The following is a 12,566-nucleotide window of genomic DNA, read 5'->3' on the forward strand; positions in this document are numbered from 1 at the left end:
TTTGTTCCACCTTCCGAATTTGTGGCTTCCGAATCAGAATTACCAGTGGAATAGATAGGTTTATTTTTTTCCATAATTGGAGTGATTGGTGTTTCATCATTACGAACTGATTTAGTTTTAAAACATTTTGAACATTTCCATAAATTTTTAGATGTAATAATAAAAATGTAGTCCTCATTTAAACATGTAACTTCATTTAAACAATAAACATGAAAGCAATACTCACATTGAACACATTTCAAGTATATTTCCTCATCACCTATACCTTTTAAACAACTATTACACTGCATGATGAATAATAATGTTCACTGTCCTAATTATTCATTCACTTCCTGTTAATTGCAAAAAGTACTTACGTATTATCACCCACAACCGGTCTAACTACAATGTATAACCTGAAAATCGGAGCACGCACAATCAGAGCTGCGTTCCGCTCGGCTGCCAAGCCACTACTAGGGCGAGAGAGAGAGAGAGAGAGAGAGAGAGAGAGAGAGAGAGAGAGAGAGAGAGAGAGAGAGAGAGAGAGAGAGAGCAATGTATCCTGGAGTTGTTAAATTGCCACACGTGAGCCTGATTACTCATATAGTAAATTGAAAGCATTTGGGTTGCACTAGTTATGAATAAAAGAGGTGTGATTGTAAAGAATGTACGTATGAATGTTTATTGTTATATGAATAAAAGACATTTTAGGATATCCTTATTAACTAACTTTTATTATACAATGTAGTATTGTCAAAGCAATAAAAAGGTACGATTTGATTTGATAAAGAATAAACATGCAATGGAGGTGTGATGGGGCTGCAATAACTAATAAAACAATATGATTTGACTCAACTTCTTGATGTCCTAGAACGATTAAATTTGCCACACAAGCGTGTTATGTTCTCAAAAACCAAATACAAAATATTTCTTTTTACCACTCAAAGAGGAACTGGCAAACACCAACAAGAAATATACTATAATTTTTTTTTTATTTCCTATGCCTTATAACGATTAAATTCAACAAAGACGTACCTAATGACCAAAATTGAAATAAAAATATCCATATCAATCATCCTTAAGGGACTAAATGTGACAGCAACCCTTAGAAGAAATATATTTTAGTTTTAAACATCCAGGAATGTGAAATTAGACCAACATGTTATGCCCTTGACATACTACCGGTAATTGGAATACTTTTAACTGGCATTAGATTATAATGACCGGCAGTATACGGCTTTGCGAACCTAATTACCCTTCAAACCAACTTATAATTTGTTAGTCAGTACAACAGTACAAACATTACTATAGTACCAAATTTAAATTCTAATGATCTAAACTTCCTTTGCCGGCAAAAGTTCCTACAGCCACGTAATCACATCATACCTCATGTAGGGGTTGAAGATTCAAAACGTAATACATATCCTTATTTTAAGGTATTTGGATATTAATGTAATTAGACACTATTTATAATCAGCTCTAGATTCCACAGTTGCTTATTTGAACAAATAATTCTCTTTTACTAAACACGCTAATGCGTAGTATCCTTTAAAGTAAAGAAATATTGTTTAGTAACTCGAAAAATTAAATTACGAAAACAATAGAAAAATATACCAAATATCGTAATGAAATTGTTCTGGAAACTGTAATTATTGATTTGAAAACGAGATGTATATTAAACGATATGTTGGTAACTTTCAATAAATAATAATAACTTCTAAATTTCTATTAAGAATCTATTACGGTAGTTTAGCTTTGCCACAAGTAAATAATGTAACTGTTCAGGGAGCGTGAACTAGGTTTATAGTCAGCATGAGAACCCAGTAACTATGTTATGTTTACCTCCACGGAATATGAGATTGATGTTTGTTTATAGTTGCAGAAGTTGCAGTTTGCCGTTTGTTACGTCCATCATTATTGTTTTAATTTACATGTTTACATTCCTGTTAGTATTCATTTCAAACATTGTACATGTCACATGACAGGTATTAAATAATTGGTTGAATAAAAACAATGTATTTCAATTGAAAAACATTGTAGATGCTAAGAAAGGTCATAACATTGCTAAAATATTCTTAATACATTTTCTGCGTTCTATACTTGATGGAAGTAAGAGGGTTTTAATATAAAAGACATTTTTACTTCATCCTTAATGTAATTTAATATTAAAATAGTATTCTCCGGTTAATGCAACATCAACATATTTATTATTTGGCTCAATTCAATAGCAAAGTTAATTAAGTGTTTTCGTTAAGAATGGTTATGGATACATTTAAGATTGTATCTAATAAATAAGCGGAATTCACAATCACGAATGCAGCTAAATACGCTGTTTTTATCAATCCTATTTTTATTGTCTAATGTTAAGAGCTATAAACAATGATCGTACTACCTTTTCGGGAAACCACTTTTCTATTGCCATCTTAAATCTAATATTAACCCAGTTTTTTAACAAACTTGTATAGTATTTAGAATACAATTACTCTCCCTTATAATACCACATCTGCCACAAAAAACAATACATATCTGATTTGTCTGGACCGTGTACTGTTAGTTAAAATAGTTTATTTTTTATTACATAGCAAATCTATCTTTTTTATTTCATCCATATAATATCACTTAAGGATTTATACTGGTTGAATTATCAATCTGAATATTTGCCAATGTGCCAAGTACACATTTTTAGTTCGTTATATTTTTATTAAAATTTTATAAAAATATATACTCTATAACTAATGAATGCACTGTGAACCCTTATTTAAAATTCAGTAGTATCGTACAAAAATTATAAAAGTAGCTCTTAAATGTATTCCGTAGTATGACATTTCCAAAGTGATACTTGGTCATCAGGTATTGAGTTAATGCGTAACTAAATCAAATATGTGTTATTCTCGTTTCTCACTGGCTCAGTAATATCAGATTAACTACGATAATTTTCACCAGAAAGCGGATACATTTTTATTAATTAATATATGTTGTATGGTTTATGAAAGAAATTAAGGTTAATCGACAATTCAAATGAAAGGAAATGAACGCCTTGTGTGAACGACGTTTATTTAGTTAGAACATGTAACAATTTATTCCTCTTATTATTCTATGTTTTATTGCATAAATAACTACAAAATAAATTCATTAACAATCCACCCACCTTTTTACTTGTCTGTTGCTTGGCACTTGATTGATTTTTATCTTATACACTAATAAGTATTACAAAATGGACGTGCATAAGCTGTTTTAATTATGCTTAATTTCAAAGTTGGAAGAGACTTGTTTCAATTTTCTAAACAGGGAACTACTTTGGAAATTACGTAATTCCACGTGATTTGTGACCAAGAACACTATACAGGCACAGATTGTGTGAATTTATCTTCTGTTGCGAATGGAATTACAACTTGAACATGAAAAATTATGCTTTACCTCGACAACACGAACTAAAAAAGTATTCGTTTATTAAAGTATGCCTTCCGACCTGTTTTGCAAAATTAATAGAAGATTTTTCATTATGACATTCTGGTTATATTTATTTAGCCTGAGCAAGCAGTTCTTGTGGTTTTAATTAATTCCTGTAAGATAATTCCTTAAATAATAAATTAAGTAATGTTAAAAAGGCAGATCTTTTATTTATAATTCCTCATGATCTTTTAAAATTATAAATTAATTTATTATTAATAAAGTTATTGAATATAGCTGGTTTAACAAATAAAGTTGAAAGTTTATTGTATACTTAACCAGATATCATGGAAGATCTTATTATTCAATATAATCACTATATTTGTACTTTTATATACATTATAATCTCAAAATAAGAAGTGTACGAGTTGGAGTGGATAGATTTCTAGTTGGTATTATTATAAGGAGAACATGTTTATGGATACATTTTATTAAAATACTTGATCACTTGATGATATAGCTATTCGCAATATATGAGAGTGATATATATGAAATAGACATCGCCTCAAAAATATAAAGGTACAACACACGTTACAGAACACAGGGGTCCATTAGCAGAGGAGCAATACATGCACCTCTTCCTCTATTTAAGGCTTTTACTTTAATATACTATAGTCTTTAGCGATATCCCTGAGCAATGTTTTCTTTAACTGTACAAATAAAATACTCGTACTCGTCATTAACAAGACCAAAAGTAAAAACCCGACGCCTTAAAGATTAAATAAACTAATCGAGTATTTAATCTGACATTGCCTCGCTTTACTCCGAAACTTTTCATTGATTCGTTCAGAATCTTAATGAGTTGCACGGAGTTTCTTCCAACTCAACTTGAGCCCCCGATTGAAAAACGTGTCAGTTAACCATGGCGAGTTGACGATTACGTGATATCCTTTGCCACAATTTCCCTGGAAATGTAAATGATTGTTATACATGGTGTCCCAACCTTTTATATGTCTAGTATATGTTATAGGTTCTTACATTATGATATACCACCCTCATTGTCTATAATAATAATTGTCTATATGACACAATTATTGTCTTTAATAACAATATTTTTAAGTAACCTTTTTTTATTAAAATATCTAAATGCCATTTTCAATCTGACTTTGTCATACATCTTTAAAAACAGAGAGCACAATTTTTACTTGACTATATCAGTAATTGTATTTTATCATAAAATGTGTAGTATAAATTAAACAACGCGCAAGTTAATTTGATAAGCCAATTAGTACGATTGTGGGGTTTAGATTAGAATATAATAGAGTTAGCTAATCGATTATACTAATCGATGGTGGTTAACGAGACCTATGCATTTGTATGCTCTTAATGGGGCGACAATGTAGCCTCAACTAAAGTATAGACATACAATTAATGCAAACCGGCATTGGACATATAGGTGCAAAGCATGATGCAAGGGTCTGGTTAAATTCTGATGTTCTGAACCTTGATACTAACATAATATGTAGTCCTCCTGATCTATGACTACTAAGTTTCAAAATATCCAAATCCCTTCAGCGTATTCAATAAAGAGCGCTTTCTCCAAACATTACAATATTTTTTAAATTGCGTTCGAAACCACCGGTACTATATATAAAGCTATAAATGGTTCTATTCGGAAAATTTATTTATAGTTGGAAAGCGAGATATGCTTTTGATCAGTAACTGGTGTTGTTAAGAACTTTCATTTCTACATTTAATGGATTGTAACTTCTGCAAGAAAGCAGACTATGACCTTCCATCAGAGGCTACATCAGACAGTTTTAATCTCAATTAAACTATCATGCAAAGTCAAAGTCATTGGGAGGAATTCCCTCCAGTACCACTTTACTCTGTTACTGCGACAAAGTTAAAAAGCTTACTTAGAGTAAAAAATTCAAGAAGGATGTCTCCAAGAATCCGGGATGTATTTGTTTCGCTTAGGAAACGCTTCTGTTAATTTGAGATTACTTTAGCTATTAAAGTATTTATCCTTGTATCATTACTATGAGCATCTTTATAAAATATTAAATTTTACTTAGCGTTTTTAAATAAATATTGGTTTCAATGTAATCAATAGGAGATATACATAAGTGGGTTACAATAAGCACGACTTACCTAAAGTATTTCATATTCTTGAGACTGTTCACCGACAAACACTTTATTATTCAATCAGAGACCAGACAATACATCCTTGTGTACCATCCGTGATGTGAATATCTAACAAAGCCCCAAATCTGGCTCTCATATTCTGTTCATGAATACAGATGAGAGAAGTGTACTGAGGAATTAAGTAGTTAATACTTTTATTGGGGCTAAGCCATTTAAAGCACTTCAATAAGCTCATAACTAAATTATAAATGTACAAGTTGCCAGTGTACATACCAAAATTCAAATTTATCTGTGTTTATCTTTTATTAAATATGAAGTGTATATTATATATCTTATTACTATAATAGACTGTAGAATAATATTATGTATTAATAAGTTATTTCATAGAGAGTACCAGACTGACCAAACGTGTTCAACCACCTCTAACTGTAATCCTGATTTTTGGTAATATAGAAATAGGGTAATTCACTGCGCTACGCTTCAGAACTTTAGAGGCAAATCATATGACTATTATTATAAATTTATATTTATTAATAGTAACTACAATCCTTTGGTCGTTAAAATTCCATATCTCACAACTTATTAACAACTTTGAAGATTTAAGTACGAAGAAATTGTTAATTTAAGTCTATAGATATTGATATAAACAGCCATTGTGGTCGTAACGAGTAATAAAATTGATTCAGAACTAAACAACATAGTTTAACACCATACTTGAAGTCGTTCTACAATGGAACTTGTATACATTTCCATTAGGTTATTGCTATACTGTATTTATTTTGTTATTTACAAGACGTGCTCACTTACTGAATAGTTAGTCAGAATGTTCCTGTTCGTTATACTATACAAGAGAAAATTATTAATTAGTTGTGATAAAAATGTTGTTTACATTATAATACATACTGCTGTAGTAAAAAATTGAGTATTAAAATTAAAATTTCCTGAAAATCATTAATCAACAATATAGAACCAGAATAAAGGTTTAGACACTCTTCATATTTTTATCTTGATAATTTATTTACAGCAATATTTTTTGGTACTGTATGATCCAACATTTGTCCTGCGAAATCTTTTGTTTTACTAATCTAACTAAACAAGATTCATAACTAAGAATATGAGATTATTGGTTTGTTAAGAAATATTTTTCATAAATTAGGGGTTTTTATTGCGAATATATTTAAATATTTGCCAGTTCGAAAAGGATAAAAATATTATTAAACTCAGATGAATATATAGTTCGTTGTAATTGTCGTTGCCTAGAAGGTTTATGATACACCACATTTACAGTTTTTTTCAACTTTGATACAAATAATATTTCAGAAATGAATTGATCTCATTGTTATCACGTTTAGTATAACTGCATTGAATGCGTATGTGCTGTGTATTATATATTATATATTATATATATATATATACCACATATCCAGAATGAACCTAACTAAAATCCCAAAGCTTAGTGCACCATTAAGCAGCTAAAAAGGTTATTGTGTTACCATAAACATAGCAGACGAAAATATTTTTGAGACGAACAAAATACATACTAGTATTTAAGAGTACACAGTATATTTATATAATTGTCACATTTTTAATGAGTTCAAAATTCCACTGCTGCTTAAACAAGGAGATAATAGTTCTCTTTTCACTCAACATGTCAGTGCACTGTTACATTTTACACTAAGGAATATAACATATTAATTTAAAACAATGAATACAATTATTAAATTAAATTAACTTTACAAAAGAGTATTCTTACTGAGGAATCGAATTATTGCTCATACAAAAATGTACACATTATTCGATATATTGCTAATTTTCCATAAAAAAATAATAAATTGGTTATTGTTATTTTGAATCCGATGTGATAGTTTAGCTGGGGCGTAACTAAACGATATAACCGTTCAACGACCGTGTAATAGGTTTAGGGTCGACATGGGAACACAGTAACTGTGTTATGTTGGCCTTCAGAGAATATACTGTAGTTTTATGTTTGTTTATGGTTGCAGTTTGCGGGTTTGTTTTGTCCAAGGTTTTATTATTTAATATTTCAGTACAAATCTAGCGTCTAATACAAACATGTGTATGCATTAAATAGTTGGTAAATTTTTAAACTAAATGTATATCAATAAATGAACTATGTAGATTCGCAGAAAAGAGTACAAAAGTGTTTAAAAGAACCAAAATTCCGATTTATATTTTCTCCTATTAGGAGCAATAAATAAATATCAATAGATAAAATAAATGTTACACCAGCTTTGTAGGCTAACTTTCAAGTTATTACCTATTATATATGGCATAGTAAAAAGGTTTCAAGTGTTTAAATATCCAAACCTGAAGGTTGTTAATAAGTCAATTAACACATGGTTAATGCATGACAAATTTATATTAAACTAGATAATTGTGTAGATTTTAAGTTAATGATAACTTTATCACATTTATAAGTAGCTGTATTTTTTCATTAGATTATCCCAATTGTACGTAAACAAAAATTCCATAACTAGACAATTTCCAAGTAGAATTTCTTGATCAGTTATAAAATAATGCAAACTATGTTAATCTAGCCTCATCATTTTTTCCACTGATTCATAACTTTATGAGGTCAACTCCCGCAATATTAACAATTAAACAAAACACATTTTAATTCATTTTTATTTTAATATTTGTACGTAACCATATTAGGAAATTATATATGGATAGATCTAAAAAGTTCAATGAAAGTAGATGATTAATTCTTTAGTGTGCACTATATTGGAAGATTTATGGCCATGAAGATTCTATGTGAATATGTATAGTTGAAAAGCGAGATATTTTTAGGAATTTCAATGTTTAATCAATTAAATTGATAAGATTTCCATCTATATTACTCGTTTAATATAATTTCTTCAACAAAACAACTATGATCATCCTGAGAGACATCCACAGACAGTTTTCGCCTCAGTAACACGATCATGCGTATTCAAGTTTATTGGGAAGAAACTCCTTCCATAACCCATTTATTATATTACTGCGCTAACTTTTAAAAGCTAAAGAACCTTACCCTCAATCTAGATGTACCAAAAGATCCTGAATGTTTCTTAAGGTCTAACTTTCTATACTGTTTTTGTGTCAAACTTGTGATAAAAACTTCCTCACCAGCAACGCTTTTGTTAATTGTATTACTTTCTAAGCATAAAGGGTGTTTTGGTATCTTAGTAGTGTTATTGTAAGTATTTTCTACTGAAATATTATATTTGTTATAACCTTGGATTAAAAATAATCAACAGGAGATAAAAGTTGGTAACAAAAGTTACGACGTGCCTACAATGATTCATATTCGTGATATGACACTTATTATTATTCCACCGACAAACACTTTATTATTCAATCATGGACCAGACAATAAATCCTTGTGTGTCTTCCGTGACGTGAATACTCAACGCAGTCCCAAGTCTGGATTGCATATTCTGTTCGTGAATAAATATGAGGAAAGTATATTGATGGAGTGAGACGGTTCTACGTTTATTGGGGGTAAAATATTTTTAACACGTAAACAAGCCTATAATTACATTATAAATTGATCGACATAATGACAATAATGACATATTTGCTCTGCGTTTTCGTAATATTAAATACTTCACATACATTCCAGTAGCCTATCTTATTACTATCATAGTATGATGTAAAACACTGTGCATTATTAGTGCAAAATATCTTCTTTACGATAACATGAATTATTGCTCAATAGTAACCTCTCTAGACAATAATTTATGTTACATAAATTATTAACTTACAAACACACAAATTAGTTCAGTTCAATTTGTACATGCATGTTTTCATGTTGATGCTAATGGCCATTTTGATGTTATAAGATTGTCAAAAAAAATTTTAAGCTAAAGGCAATGATATTCTTTAACCCACAAATGGATTCATTAAATATAATTCCACTCTTTCAATGCCATAATTAGCCTTGAAAATTCACACACACACATGCCAGTTAATCAATTGGCTAATTATAGCATCCACTAATCCTAAGGAGTGATCAGGGACTTAACAGTTTTTTCATGGATCATATTGGGGATTGAAGTGCAGGTAATTATATTTTAAAATTACTGTTTGATAAGTAATATTCCATATGAATTAAGGATGACTCATGCCTAGCATGAATTATATTACTTACACATTTCATGTGTGCACCACGAGTCACCTGCAACTAAAACATGCACAGTTGGTTTTCTTGTTTTCACCGGTTCAGCTTCTGTCATTGTCGGCTACATGATCCGTTGATATTATAATGACATCAGCCTCTAAAGATTACGAAAAATCTTTAATGTTTATATTTTTTAAGTTTGATTATACATAATTAACTTCATGGAATATAAATAAATTGCGGCGTTATCGACGGGTGATTCACGACAGTGAAAAGTAAAATAAAAACGGTGGCACAATCTGTTAGAAAATAACTGATTTGCGCCAATTGCACCTATAGTATAGTGCTGACCTAAATTAAGCTAAGCAACTTAAGAGAAATCTGATTTACTTTTCTGGCATACCCCTTACATTAGTACAGTAAGGATATCAGGGATATCACAAGAACCATATCCTGACAAATGAAAATATATTTATTTAGAAAATGGTATTGCGGTGTTGGATTTAAATTCTCGTACAATTATAAGTGTAAGTAGTGCTAGTTAGAAGTTACTATAATATTAACATATGTTAATAACCAATACATTTGAGGTATATGCGTAAAAGCGTAATTCGTTATATTTATAAACAATCAAATTAAACACTCTAATGTTCATAAAATCCAAAAGAATGATGATGTAAAATTTATAACAAAATATTTTCCTGGTTTATATAAAACAAATAATATTCTAAGAACGGCACACAAAATTCTTGAATCTTCACCAATCACTAAAAACTTTTTTTCAAAACCACTCAGGCTAGTGTTTCGTAGAAATACTAACCTGAAAAATCTTCTGGTACGGCCCAAATTGCCACCTACTGACATTCAAAATTCAGAAAAGAAGAAAAGTTTTAAGTGTCAACCCTGTAAAGACAAACTATGTAACACTTGCAAAATTATAAAATCGTCCAATTCTGTTACCAGTAGTAAAACAAAGAAAACTTACCCTATTAGAGGAGAAATTAATTGCAAAAGTAAAAATGTAATTTATCAATTAACATTTAAAAATTGTGCAATGGATTATGTTGGATTGACAACAAATCCATTGCACATAAGAATGAATAATCATCGTTGTTCGTCTAAAAAACAGGATGAAAAATTGGTTTCACAACACGCATTAGGCCACCAACAAAATTTTGAACAATGTTATTCACTGAAAGGTATTTGCAAAGTACCCGAAGATGGAAACAAAATTTACTTAGAAAATTTAGAACAGGCACATCAGTTAATATTAAAATCAATAGTACCCTTTGGTCTGAATAAAAAATGAAATGATTAATTGTTTTTATCATGTATTATTTTTTTCTAAATTCTTTCTCTGTTCATGATTATTCTCTTTGGTGTTAATCACATGTTCAAAAATTCCTGTTTATTTATTTATGTACATTTTTATTTATTTATTTACTTTTGTAAATTTTGTTTGCTGTGTTGTTATTTTTATTATACCTTTTTGAAAACAGCAAAGCCGAAATATTAAAGGAACTTTATATCAAGAAGTCTAATAATTGTAACGATAGTCCTAATTTACTATTTATTAATTGATAATCCTAATGGTGGTTATAGTTACAGAGATAGCTTTACATTAATAGGTTTATTAAATAATTCAGTTCACCCAAATAGTTACAAAAAAGTTGTTACTTATTTTCAACAAATAATATTTTGACCAAAGACGATGTACTTCAAAATCAAGACTTTACTAAGCGAGCACTAAGACAATTCATTGTTTACTTTTACCCTAGACGTACAGAAACTACTTTTAAAGTTTGAAAATCTAGAGTATAAAGAACAATATAAATCTCATATCCTATTAGGCACTTCACAATGTGTACAATATATCTTTACAAAGCAGATGTTTGTACGCAGACAGTGCTACAGTAAGTCTCTAGATATTGAGATAAAGCAGCCGTTGGGATTTTAACGGGCAATAAAAGTGATACACTGGCTTAACAACGTTGTTCTACAACATGTTTGTTTTCGTCTTACAATGGTATTTGTAAATGTGTTTATTAGATTTAATGCTATACTTAATTTATTTAAATATATACATGTGCTTACTTACTGGAACGTTAGTGATACTGTTTGATAATAATCACCTTATAATACAAGAGGAAGTTACTGACCTAGTTGGTATGATAAAATAATTTAAATTTTAATAATATACACTGCTTAAACAAGGACAGTGGTGTAGATTAAATTTAAATGTTTCAAAACGCCAGAAAACTAATACAAGAAAAGTGTCACGTTCTCATAGTTTTTATAATTTCTTTTAATTTAACCCTGGTTTAAAAATCCTTTAGTTTTTCATTTCACGGCCCAAAATATACTTTTAAACCTGTTTTATGTAACTGAACAAGAAAAAATTAAGCTTATAATAATCAATTACAGATATTTTTTGAATAATTGAGAAATGTGAAATGTTATCTCATCAGTGAAAAACAATTGAAAAAGTTCATTTGTACTAGACTTTGAGTAGTTTCATGTTTACCAAAGCAAGACATGATTTGAACAAACTTATGAGGATATATTGGCAATTGGTATTATTACTAGGTGAAATATTTGCATAGGTAAATATTTATATGGTTTCGCACACATGATGATATAGCTACTCAAAATAAACGTCGATATCAAATGGATATTTCCCCAAGCATACAAAGGTATACGGCTAGGTGGGCTTAGTGAGTCTGCTGCTCAGCAATTGTATTATAGTCCTTAGTGGTAAACCCTAAGGTTCAGTGAATTTTCGCTACAATCTGTATATGTACATGTTGTCACGTCTTCCATTTTATAAAGTAACATACATTTAAGACACAGATTAAGTTTGAATATAACTTCAGACTAAACAGCAAAGTTATTTTAATATACCATATTAAGATAGTTGATTACTTAT

This window comes from Homalodisca vitripennis, chromosome 7, assembly GCF_021130785.1.
Source record: "Homalodisca vitripennis isolate AUS2020 chromosome 7, UT_GWSS_2.1, whole genome shotgun sequence".
Lineage (NCBI taxonomy): Eukaryota > Metazoa > Arthropoda > Insecta > Hemiptera > Cicadellidae > Homalodisca > Homalodisca vitripennis.